Source organism: Cornus florida, unplaced genomic scaffold, assembly GCF_030987335.1.
Source record: "Cornus florida cultivar Cherokee Brave unplaced genomic scaffold, ASM3098733v1 CherokeeBrave_3.0.0_Hap2_Chr03, whole genome shotgun sequence".
Classification (NCBI taxonomy): Eukaryota; Viridiplantae; Streptophyta; class Magnoliopsida; order Cornales; family Cornaceae; genus Cornus; species Cornus florida.
In genome coordinates this window covers 36640011-36652347 of record NW_026775573.1, presented here as the reverse complement: position 1 = coordinate 36652347, position 12337 = coordinate 36640011, and positions in this window count along the sequence as shown.

The window sequence follows — 12337 nt, the reverse complement described above, 5'->3', positions numbered from 1 at the left end:
ATGCTAAAACTTGAATTACAGTATGTTAATTGTATGTGTATATGTTTGAATTCTGTTGAAGTATATTACATGATTTGTTATTTTAACTTGTATAAATTATACACAAAGGACTTGAACAATGTTTAGGGTTGATTGGGACATAAAACAAAACCATTAGGAACCTTAACGAAGGAGAACGGAGTCGCCGGAGTCGAAGAAGAGACAGACAATGAGGCTTCACGTTGACGTCTACGGGTTAGATGTTAACCAGTTTGGAGTAACCAGTTGACATTTCGAATTTTACGTCGACCGGTTTATGCAAACCAGTCGACACTTACTTATTTTACGTCAACCGGTTTGTGTAAACCAGTTGACACCTAGAGAAAACATGTCGACCAGTTTATGAAAACCAGTTGACACTTACTTATTTTACGTCAACCGGTTTGTGTAAACCAGTTGACACCTGGAGAAAACATGTCAACCGGTTCCTGTAACCATCATCTGTGTTGTCTAGTGTAGGATTTTGGCACGTGGGTTTGTATCTGGGGATGGTTGGGTCTGTTTAAATGATTTTTAATGGATTTCTGTGACCCGACAATTAACTGGAATGCATAATATACAATAATATGCTAGGTTTGGGATAAAATTAATATAATGGTTAATTTATGGATATTGTTTTAAACTGTTTTAAATCAATCAACTGAATTCAAATAGTTTAATCATGTTGTAGATGTTATATAGTTTATTTGAGATGCCTGATAATTTGTATAAAATAAATTATATGCATGCTATCTAGATCTATTATTATTGCTAAATAATATGCAATAATTGTACCCATGTTTTATATAATGTCAATATGGAATCAATGGATGTATTTATAATTGTATGCATCTTTATATGGATTAACTAATAAAAAGTTAAGTCCTACCTACTTGGATATATAACGGAATGGATTAACCATAGAGTTAAGTCCTACTTATTTACGTCAGGCTACTGTATCAGATGGGTGACATTTATGGATTTGGCTTATACGGACTTTATATATATACGATTATGGTACCGTGATATGAGCTTGAGTCTTAGGATTATGATTAGGATGCGTATATCGCCTAGGATAGATAACTAGACATGGTGGATACCTGGTCCCCTGGTTGGTCTAGGTATACATGCCCACGTTATGTGCAATTTGTATGTTACCTTCTACTCAGGCTGAGATAGACCTATGGGCTAGTGAGCGTCCGATAGTGTATATTTATACATATATGGACTATTGTAATTATTACTGAGTTATCTAGGATGTATCTGCGTATCGGGTCTCTGTTTGGATTGTAGTTAGAATAGAACTTGTTCGTAGGCCTGACCCACTCTTATTTTTCAGGTGTTCGACAGTTCTAGCCTTAGAGCTTAATCGTGCTGAATAGAGACAGTCACTCATTCCTCCGATTACGTATGATTTCCCTTTATGTTTTAGATTTGGATTTTACTTTCAGTTATTTATTTCCAGTTGGGATTTTATTTATGAGTCCACTAGATGGATTCCCGAGTTGTTCTCTTGGAGGTTTTGGATTGGCAGATTTTTATATTTATTTAATTTTGAGGATTTAATATTTAGAATTCTTTCAGCCATTATTATTTATTTACTTAAATTCTATTTTGTAATCCTGCTTGTTTACATATTAATTGTCTAGTATCCCTCATATCTGTACTTGGACTTGATCACCCGTGATTCTAAAATCAAGGGGTATCATATCATCTTCCACAGTTTATGCATAACACTCAGGTTCTACCCCGTCAGTTAGTAACGCATACTCATTTGTAGAATACTGAGTAGAAGGGTGTCGTTCTCTGATAAACTTCCTGAGTGGAACATCTGGTGGTGTCTCTGGTACTGACAACTGATCAATCTCAATCTATAAAGGAGCATTACTGTCAGCTGGACCTTGCTGGTCATCCTAAGCATCATGTTCAACATATGCTGGAACATCTGTTGAAGAAATTGGATCCAAGTCAATCAAATCATCATCGTACTGAGGCACTGTTTTCTCTGTTTTCTCAATATCTTGTATGATTTAATCTTCCATAACACAACATCTCTACTTCTCACTAGTTTCTTGTCAACTAGATCATATAACCTGTAGCCAAACTCATTTAGGCCATAACCTAGAAAGATGCATTGTCGGGTCTTCACATCAAACTTAGACCTCTCATATTTGGAAATATGCACAAAAGTTTTACACCCAAAGACATGCAAATGATCATAAGAAACATCCTTGCAAGTCCAAACTCTATTAGGTACGTCAAATTGAAAAGAAGTACATGGTGTGATATTAAGAGTATGTACAACTATACTTAAAGCTTCACCCCAAAAGGATCTTGGCAATTGTCCCTGTGAAAGCAAGCATCGATCTCACTCTCTCAACTAGTGTCATGTTCATCCTTTCAGCTAAACCATTCAACTGATGAGTCTTGGGAGGCGTCTTTTGATGTCGAATACCCTGTTGTCTGCAATAGTCATCAAAAGGACCTATGTACTCTCCCCCATTATCTGTTCTGATGCACTTCAGTTTATTTCCAATCTGTCTCTCAACTAAAGCCTGAAACTGTTTAAACACATCCAGCACTTGATCTTTTCTTCTCAAGGTATACACCCACAATTTCCTTGAATGATCATCTATGAAGGTCATAAAATAATAAGAGCCACCGAGTGACATCGTTTTTATAGGGCCACAGACATCTGAATGTATCAAGTTAAGTATACCTGGCTTTCTTGAAGGAGGGGAACTCTTGAAGAGAAACTCTATTCTGTTTCCCTGCCAAACAATAAGTACACTTTTTCAAAGATGTACTCTTAATTCCTGACAGAAGATTCTTTTTAGCCAAAATTGTCGAGCTTTTCTCACTCATGTGAGCAAGCCTTTTGTGCCACAACTCAACTGAGTGCTCATCCTCCATTGCATTAATAATGCCTTCGGAGATTTTTGCCTGCAATATGTACAAACTAGAAAACTTCTTGCCTCGAGCAACTATCATAGCACCCCTGGTGAGCTTGCACTGGCCATTACTAAAGGAGCTGCAATAACCCTCATCATCAAGTTTGCATGCAGAAATCAAGTTCAAGCGGATGTCAAGAATATGCCTTACATCTTTAAGGACCAATCTCGTGTCATTATTCATTTCCAATCATACATCTCCAATACCAATGATTTTGGCCAATCCATCATTTCCCATCTGTACTGTCCCAAAGTCACCTGGTGTATAGGATCTGAAGGCATTCTCTCGAGATGTAGCATGAATAGAGGCGCTACTATCAATAACCCAGCTGGTCTCATGGTATGCAATATTAATAGTATCATCATCATAAATAATGAGGAAGTCTTCAAAAGTAATGGTGGTAACTCGATCATCATCCTTGTCATTGTCATTCTTTTTCTCATTCCCTTTCCCCTTGTTCTCTCTCTTCAACTTTCTGCAATATTTCTTGATGTGCCCTTTCATGCCACAATGATAGCACTCAACATTAGCAAACTTGTTGGACTTGCTTCTGCCTTTAGATTTATTCTTCTGACCTCTGTTCTTACTTCTCCCCCTATTTTTTGTAACCAAAACCTCTGACTGTGAACTGAATCCTTGTGATTTTCTTCTCATCTTTTCATTCAAAACACTGCTCTTAGCCAGATCCATATTAATTAAGCCATCTGAAGCTGAATTAGACAATCACATTCTGAAGGTCTCCCATGAATTCGGCATTGTACTAAGTAGACAGAACCCCTATACCTCAGCATCAAACTAAATACCCATTCTGGCCAGCTGATTAATTTTTCCTTGGAAAGTGTTCAAGTGATCTGTTATTGGAGTCCCATCTTGGTATCTCAAAGTTATCAAGTGTTTTATCAAAAACATCTTGTTATTTCTAGTCTTCCGGGACAACTGCTCAAGCTTATTCCAAAGTATGCATGCATGTGTCTCTTCAACAATATGGTTCCAAACATTATCATCAACCCACTGTCCAATATATCCACACACTTGTCGATGTAGTAATGTAAACACCGGTAAATGAAATTGCTTCACATAGAGAAGGTCTTCCATTTTTCCTTTCCAAGTGTGATAATTTGAACCATTTAAAATGACCATTCTACTTAAATTAGCTTCCATTATTTAACACAAAAAATTAAGCAATAATAATAACTAGGCTCTGATACCACTTGTTGGGAGAATTCAAAGACTGATTTTAGCAACTTGAATCTCTCACAATTAAATCAGCAATAAATATATTCTCCCTCTATGTGTAAATCCGTTAAGAAGCAATTAAATAGAGCATAATAATCTAAAAAATATAATCAACATTACACACACAATTGACATAATCAATTTTAGCGTGGAAAAAACCTCCCCGATGTGGGAAGCAAAAAACCACGGGACTGTAGTCACTAAATCTCCATTATTAAGAAAATAATATGTGTACAAAAGTTCTCTCTATGTAGAACTAGATGTAATCAATCTCAAGAAATAATCTTTCTTGGCAACAAATATCTTTTAATAAAAGATTAAGGAGAGATCTCACCAAAACAGAGGTACTGTTTACAGACCCAAAAACTGATCCAGAATGCTTGAAATCCAATCTCTACCGTTCAGAATGTAGAGCCTTGTATTGCGAACCCACCTACCAAATTTCAACTCGATCGGACCACAAACACCTACTGATCGGATCCCTTGATGAAATCTGGTCGCTCTTGGAATAATCTGATTGTAGGGTATTTTTCCTCTGTGTTTTTCAGCAGCAGCAAAAACACCACTGCCACTTTTTTTCTTCTTCTCCTCAATTCAGCATAAGCATACATATCTATACTATGATTAAATGTGCAAAGTGTTTCAGTGTTTCAGTATTTCAGTATTTTTTTATTTATATAAAAAATATTTATTAATTGATATAAAAATAGTTTTTGTAAAAATAATTTCTATAAAACTTTAAAAATTACCTAATAAAATCAATCACATTCTATATAAAACTCTTATTTTTAGTTATTTTTTATGGATAATTATAATTTCTATAAAACTCTAAAAATTACCTAATAAAATAAATCACATTCTACATAAAACTCTTATTTTTAATTTTTTTTTATAGATAATTATCACAATATAACCGGCCCGGCCGAATTATGATTATGTCATTATCAGAAAAGGACACATGTCATCATCCTATTCATCCAAGAATCCTATAAATAGAGGCAAGGAGGAAGGAGGAAGGGGTACAGAAATTGAGAATTTTAGAAATCCAGAATTCCAGAGTAAAACAAAGAAACTCGGCCACAGAATTTCAGTATTTATTTATTTATAAAAAAAATATTTATTAATTGAGTTAAATTTCAGAATAAAATACAAAAACTCAGTCAAGAGTTTTCAGTATTTATTTATTTATATATAAAAAAATATTTATTAATTGATATAAAAAGAGTTTTTATCAATATTATTATTAGATGTATAAAGAGTTTCATTATTTATTTATATAAAAAAATATTTATTAAATGATATGAAAAGAGTTTTTACTAAAAAAAAAAAATCTATAAAACAGTAAAATCTATATAATAAAATTTAAATTAACCTATTTATCTATTTATTATTATCCATTTTTAATAAAAGAAAATTTAATTAGACAAGATTTATTAATATAAAAAATATTTATTAATTGATATATAAAATAAAATATTTTTTATAAAACTCTACCACAAATTATCTTTTATTATGAGTATCTTAATAAAATTAAAACTAATTAGACAAGTATATATTTAAAGAAAATAAAATAATTTTAATAAAACTCTATTACAAATTATCTATTTTATTATCAATAAAACTCTATCAACAAAGATATATTTAAAGAGTTTGTATAAAACTCTAACACAAATTACCAATTTATCAATTTATCATTAGTTTTTTAATAAAAGGAAATCTAATTAGACAAGTATTATTAATATAAAAAATTATTTATTAACTGATACAAAATGAGGTTTTTAAAGAGTTTTTAAAACACAAATTACCTATTTATCTATTTATTTTGAGTTTTTTTTACTAAAAGTAAATCTAATTAGACAAGAATTATTAAAATAAAAAATATTTATTAATTGATATAAAAAGAATTTTTAAAAGAGTTTATATTAAACTCTAACACAAATTACCTATTTATTTATTTATTACAAGTTTTTTAATAAAAGAAAATCTAATTTACCTAATAAAACCAATCACATTCTATATAAAATTCTTATTTTTAGTTTTTTTTTATGGATAATTATAATTTTTATAAAAATCTAAAAATTACCTAATAAAATCAATCATATTCTATATAAAACTCTTATTTTTAGTTATTTTTTATGGATAATTATCACAATATAACTGGTCTGGCCCAGTTATGATTATGTCATTATCAGAAAAGGACACATGTCATTATCCTATTCATCCAAGAAATCTATAAATAGAGACATGGAGGAAGGAGGAAGGGGTACAGAAATTGAAATTTCTAGAAATCTAGAATTCCAGAGTAAAATACACAATTTCTGTCAAAGAGTTTTAATATTTATTTATTTATATAAAAAAATATTTATTAATTGATATAAAAAGAGTTGAATTTCAGAGTAAAATACAGAAACTTTGTCAAAGATTTTGAGTATTTCAATATTTATTTATTTATATAAAAAAATATTTATTAATTGATATAAAAAGAGTTTTTATCTATACTATTATTAGATGTGTAAAGAGTTTCAGTATTTATTTATTTATGTAAAAAAATATTTATTAAATAATATGATAAAACACTAAAATCTATATAATAAAATTTAAATTAACTATTTATCTATTTATTATTATCAATTTTTTAATAAAATAAATCTAATTAAACAAGAATTATTAATATAAAAAATATTTATTAATTGATATATAAAAAATAATAATTTTTATATGACTCTACTATGAGTTTCTTGATAAAATTAAATCTGATTAGACAAGTATATATTTAAAGAAAATAAAATAATTTGAATAAAACTTTATTACAAATTACATATTTTATTTTTCATAAAACTCTAACATAAATTACCTGTTTATCTATTTATTATGAGTTTTTTTTTTTAACAAAAAGAAACCTAATTAAACAAGTATTATTAATATAAAAAATTATTTATTAACTGATACAAAAAGAGGTTTTCAAAGAGTTTTTAAAAAACTCTAACACAAATTATCTACTTATCTATTTATTATTAGTTTTTTAATTAAACTAAATGTAATTAGACAATAATTATTAAAATAAAAAATATTTATTAATTGATATAAAAAGAATTTTTATAAGAGTTTATATTAAACTCTAACACAAATTACCTATTTATTTATAATAAGTTTTTTAATAAAATAAAATCTAAGTAGACAAAAATTATTAATATAAAAAATATTTTTAATTGATATAAAAAATAAAATATTTTTTCTAAAATTCTACCACAAATTACCTTTTATTTTGAGTTTTTTTTTTTTAATAAAAGCTAATCTAATTAGATATGAATTATTAAAATATAAAAATATTTATTAATTCATGTAAAAAGAGTTCAAAAATATTTTCAATAATACTCTAACACATATTACAAATTACAATTTTTTAATAAAAGAAAATCTAATTTTCAGAGTAAAATACAGAAGTTCTACCAAAGTGTCTCAGTATTTATTTAATTATATAAAAAAATATCTATTAATTAATATAAAAACAGATTTTATCTATACTACTATTAAATGTGCAAAGAGTTTCAGTATCTAAGTATCTATTTATAAAAATATATATTTATCTATTTATAAAAAAACTGTATCAAACTCCAAAATCTATCTAATAAAATTTAAATTAACTTATTTATCTATTTATTATTATAAATTTTTTAATAAAAGAAAATTGAATTAGACAAGTTAATATAAAAAATACTTATTAATTGATATATAAAATAAAATAATTTTTCTAAAACTCTACCACAAATTAACTTTTATTACGAGTTTTTTCATAAAATTAAATTAAATTAGATAAGGATATATTTAAAGAAAATAAAATATGAAATGTGAAAAGAGTTTCAGTATTTCAGTTTCTATTTATTTATGTAAAAAATATTTATTAATTGATATAAAAAGAGTTTTTATAAAAAAATATAAATAAAAGAAAGAAAAAAAAAACTCTATAAAACTCTAAAATCTACCTAATAAAATTCAAACTAACCTATTTATTTATTTATTATTATGAATTTTTTAATAAAAATAAATCTAAAGTTTCAGTATTTATTTAAAAAATATTTATTAAATGTGGAAAGAGTTTCAGTATTTCAGTATTTATTTATTTATATAAAAAAATATTTATTTTTTGATATGAAAAGAGTTTTTATAGAAAAAAACTTCTATCAAACTTTAGAATCTACCTAATAAAATTCAAATTAACCCATTTGTTATTATGAATTTTTTAATAAAAGAAAATCTAATTTTCTGAGTAAAATACAAAAGTTGTGCCGAGGTGTTTAAGTATTTATTTATTTATATAACAAAATATTTATTAATTGATATAAAAAAAGTTTTTATATTACATGTGCAAAGAGTTTCAGTATTTAACTATCTATTTTTATAAAAAAAACAATATTTATTAATTGATATGCAAAGAGTTTTTATATATAAAAAAAAAAATGTCAATCAAACTCTAAAATCTATCTAATAAAATTTAAGTTAATCAATTTATCTATTTATTATTATGAATTTTTTAATAAAAGAAAATCTAATTAGACCAGAATTATTAATATAAAAAATATTTATTAATTGATATAGAAAATAAAATAATTTTTCTAAAACTCTACCACAAATTAACTTTTATTATGAGTTTCTTAATAAAGTTAAATCTAATTAAAGAAGGATATATTTAAAGAAAATAAAATAATTTTAATAAAACTCTATCACAAATCACAAATTTTATTTTTAATAAAACTCTATCACAGTAGACAAAGATATAATATTTAAAAAGTTTCTATAAAATTTTAACTCAAATTTTCTATTTATATATTTATTAAGTGTTTTTTAATAAAAGGAGATCTAATTAGACAAGTATTATTAATATAAATAATTATTTATTAATTGATCTAAAAATAGTTCTTAAAAGAGTTTCTATAAAACTATATCATAAATTACCTATTTATTTATTTATTATGAGTTTTTTTTAATAAAAGAAAATCTAATTAGACAAGCATTATTAAGATAAAAAAAATATTTATTAATTAATATAAAAAGAGGTTTGAAAAGAGTTTCTATAAAACTCTAACACAAATTACCTATTTATCTATTTATTATGAGTTTTTTAATAAAATGAAATCTAATTAGACAAGAATTATTAATATAAAAAAATATTTATTAATTGATATAAAAAATGTTTTTTTTTTTTTAAATTTCAATTAAACTGTAACACAAATTACCTATTTATTTATTTATTATAAATAGATTTCTAGAAAATATAATAATTTCTATAAAACTCTACCACATATTATCTATTTTATTTTCTTTAAAACTCTATTACATATAACTTGTTTTTATCTATTTATTGTGAATTCTTTTATGAAGGAAATCTAATTAGACAACGATATATTTAAAGAAGATAAAATATATTTTTAAAAGAGTTTATATAAAATTCTAATAAAAATTACCTATTTATGTATTTATTATGAATTTTTTAATAAAATATAATATAACTAGACAAGAATTATTAATATAAAAAATATTTAATAATTGGTACAAAAAATAAAATACTTTTTCTAAAACTCTACCACAAATTATTTTTTATTATGAGTTTTTTAATAAATAAAAAAAATCTAATTAGATAAGGATATATATATTTAAAGAAAATAAATAATTTATATAAAATTTTAACACAAATTACCTATTTTATTTGCAATGAAACTCTATCACATTAGATAAGGATATATTTAAATAGTTTTTATAAAACTCTAATACAAATTACCAAAACTTTACCACAAATTAAGTATTTAATTTCTTTAAAACTCTATCACATATAACATGTATTTATCTATTTATTATGATTTTTCTAATAAAATAAAATCTAATTAAATAAGGATATATTTAAAAAAATAAAATAATTTTTATAACTCTATCACATTAGACAAGGATATATTTAAAGAAAATATATAATAATATAATAATACATATAAATAAAATATAAATGTTAAAGTATTTGAACATTTTCGTATTTATTTTTTAATATAAAAAATATTTATTAATTAATACAAAAAGAGAACTCTATCACATATAAGTATATAACCCTTGTATTTATCTATTTTTTATGAGTTTTTTAATAAAAGAAAATCTAATTTTACAAAGATATATCTAAATAAAATAAAATAATTTCTATAAAATTTTGTCACATATTACATATTTAAAAAAATAAAATATAACCTAGGGTCTTCCAAAAACCACAAACTGCATATAATAAATTTTTATATCAATTTCAATCTAATGTATAATTAGTATAATTGAATTTCTATTTTAAAATTTAATTAAAAATTAATATAATTGAATTTCAATTGTAAATTAAAAATTATACTAAATTTCAAATTATCAAATAAAATTCAAATTATAAATTACCTAATAAAATTCAAATTACCTAAAAAAAATTTGTTACTTTGCAAAACTCAAATATTTCACTATTAAGATAAAAAATTATTATTTAATAAAAAATAAAATATACATATTTCAGTATTAATATAAAAACATAAAAAAAATTATTAATTTACGAAACTTAAACTCTATCACCAATTTCAAAATATTTCAGTATTTATTTATTAATATAAAATAAATTTTTATTAATCAATATGAAGACAAAAATTTTATAAGTTACAAAATATTCACCACGTTTGCACGTGCCTTTTTCTAGTATATACATGTGTGTGTACCCACATTGGCTTCACTTGGGCCTCTCAAATTAGGAGGGAAGCCAGCCCAACACCTAGCTCATATATATATATACAATGATCTTGAATTTCAGAAAAAAAGTAAATAATTTACCACGAAAAAATTTATAGGGCCTTTCTTAGGTATTGCCTCAATGGCCTATAGCCCTATAGGGTTAGGATGGGTTTGGAGAGAGGAAAAAAATCCTGCTCGGTGTTAGAGAATGGCTACTGATTACTTATGTGTATATACCATATTTTCTTTTATACCATTCATACAAATTTACTGAAAAAAAAAAAAATCAAAAAAAAAATCTTATTACTCTTTTTTTTTTTTTTTTTTTCTCACCCAATCTCACTCTCTGTGAATCAAAATTTCAATTTTAGGTTATAAAATAAAGATTTTTTTTTTGGTTAACATTAATAGATTGATTTTTATTTTATTTTATTCATTTTATGAATTAGTTTTTCAAATAAAAAAACTAACATAGAGTCTTGTTTTATCTAGATAGGATTATTTCATACAGTATATCAAAAGAAATTATCATGCAATGTTCAAAACATAAAAATTTGCCAAGAACAATGATAAATCTATTGAATAAAAAAGTATCAATCGATATTTAATTTTTTCATTTTTTTATTTTGGTAAAAAGAATATCTTGACAATGTTTAAATGTTGCCTCCATTAAATTAAAATTTTGACTCCGCCAATTTTAGTAATCACATTGCAATCGATTTTAAAAACTCGATTTTAAAAACTTAGTGTAAAAAAGACCACAAAATAACTTTTATTTTTAATAATTCTCAACAATCTTCCACTCATTCGTTGCACTCTATAAGTTTATAAAATGCAACACTTTAGAACAGTGGAGTAGTAACTCATTTTATTTTGAAAGGAATACAATCTTCTCAATAATGGATCATTAACTTAAAACTCCAACTAGATTTTACTGGCACAAGTTTTTATCCCTTTAAATAGCATCATATATAAAATAAAAATAAAAAATTAAAGAGGTGCTTTTGTCTAGCACAATTTTATTTTGTCATTTTTATATATCTTTGGACTAAATTATATAATATAGTATTTTAAAATTTTATAAAATTCTGCGTATGCTTATGGTATGCATCAATATTTTTTGAATTAAATTAAATAATATCTAACAAATATATAAAAAATTTATTCACAAACATATAGAAATTCTACGTACAATTAATTAATAGCAGTGTGTACAGCAGAGCCAACGTATGGTCGGGGTACGCGTCCCCCGACATGGCCCACCCAATACCCCCTAAAATTTTTATTTTATAAAATTATATATCTCTTAATTTTTATTTGTTTTCTCTTTTACCTTTTAAATTCTTTTAATTTTAAGTGTTCAATTTCCTTCTTCTTTTTTTCTTTTAATGAA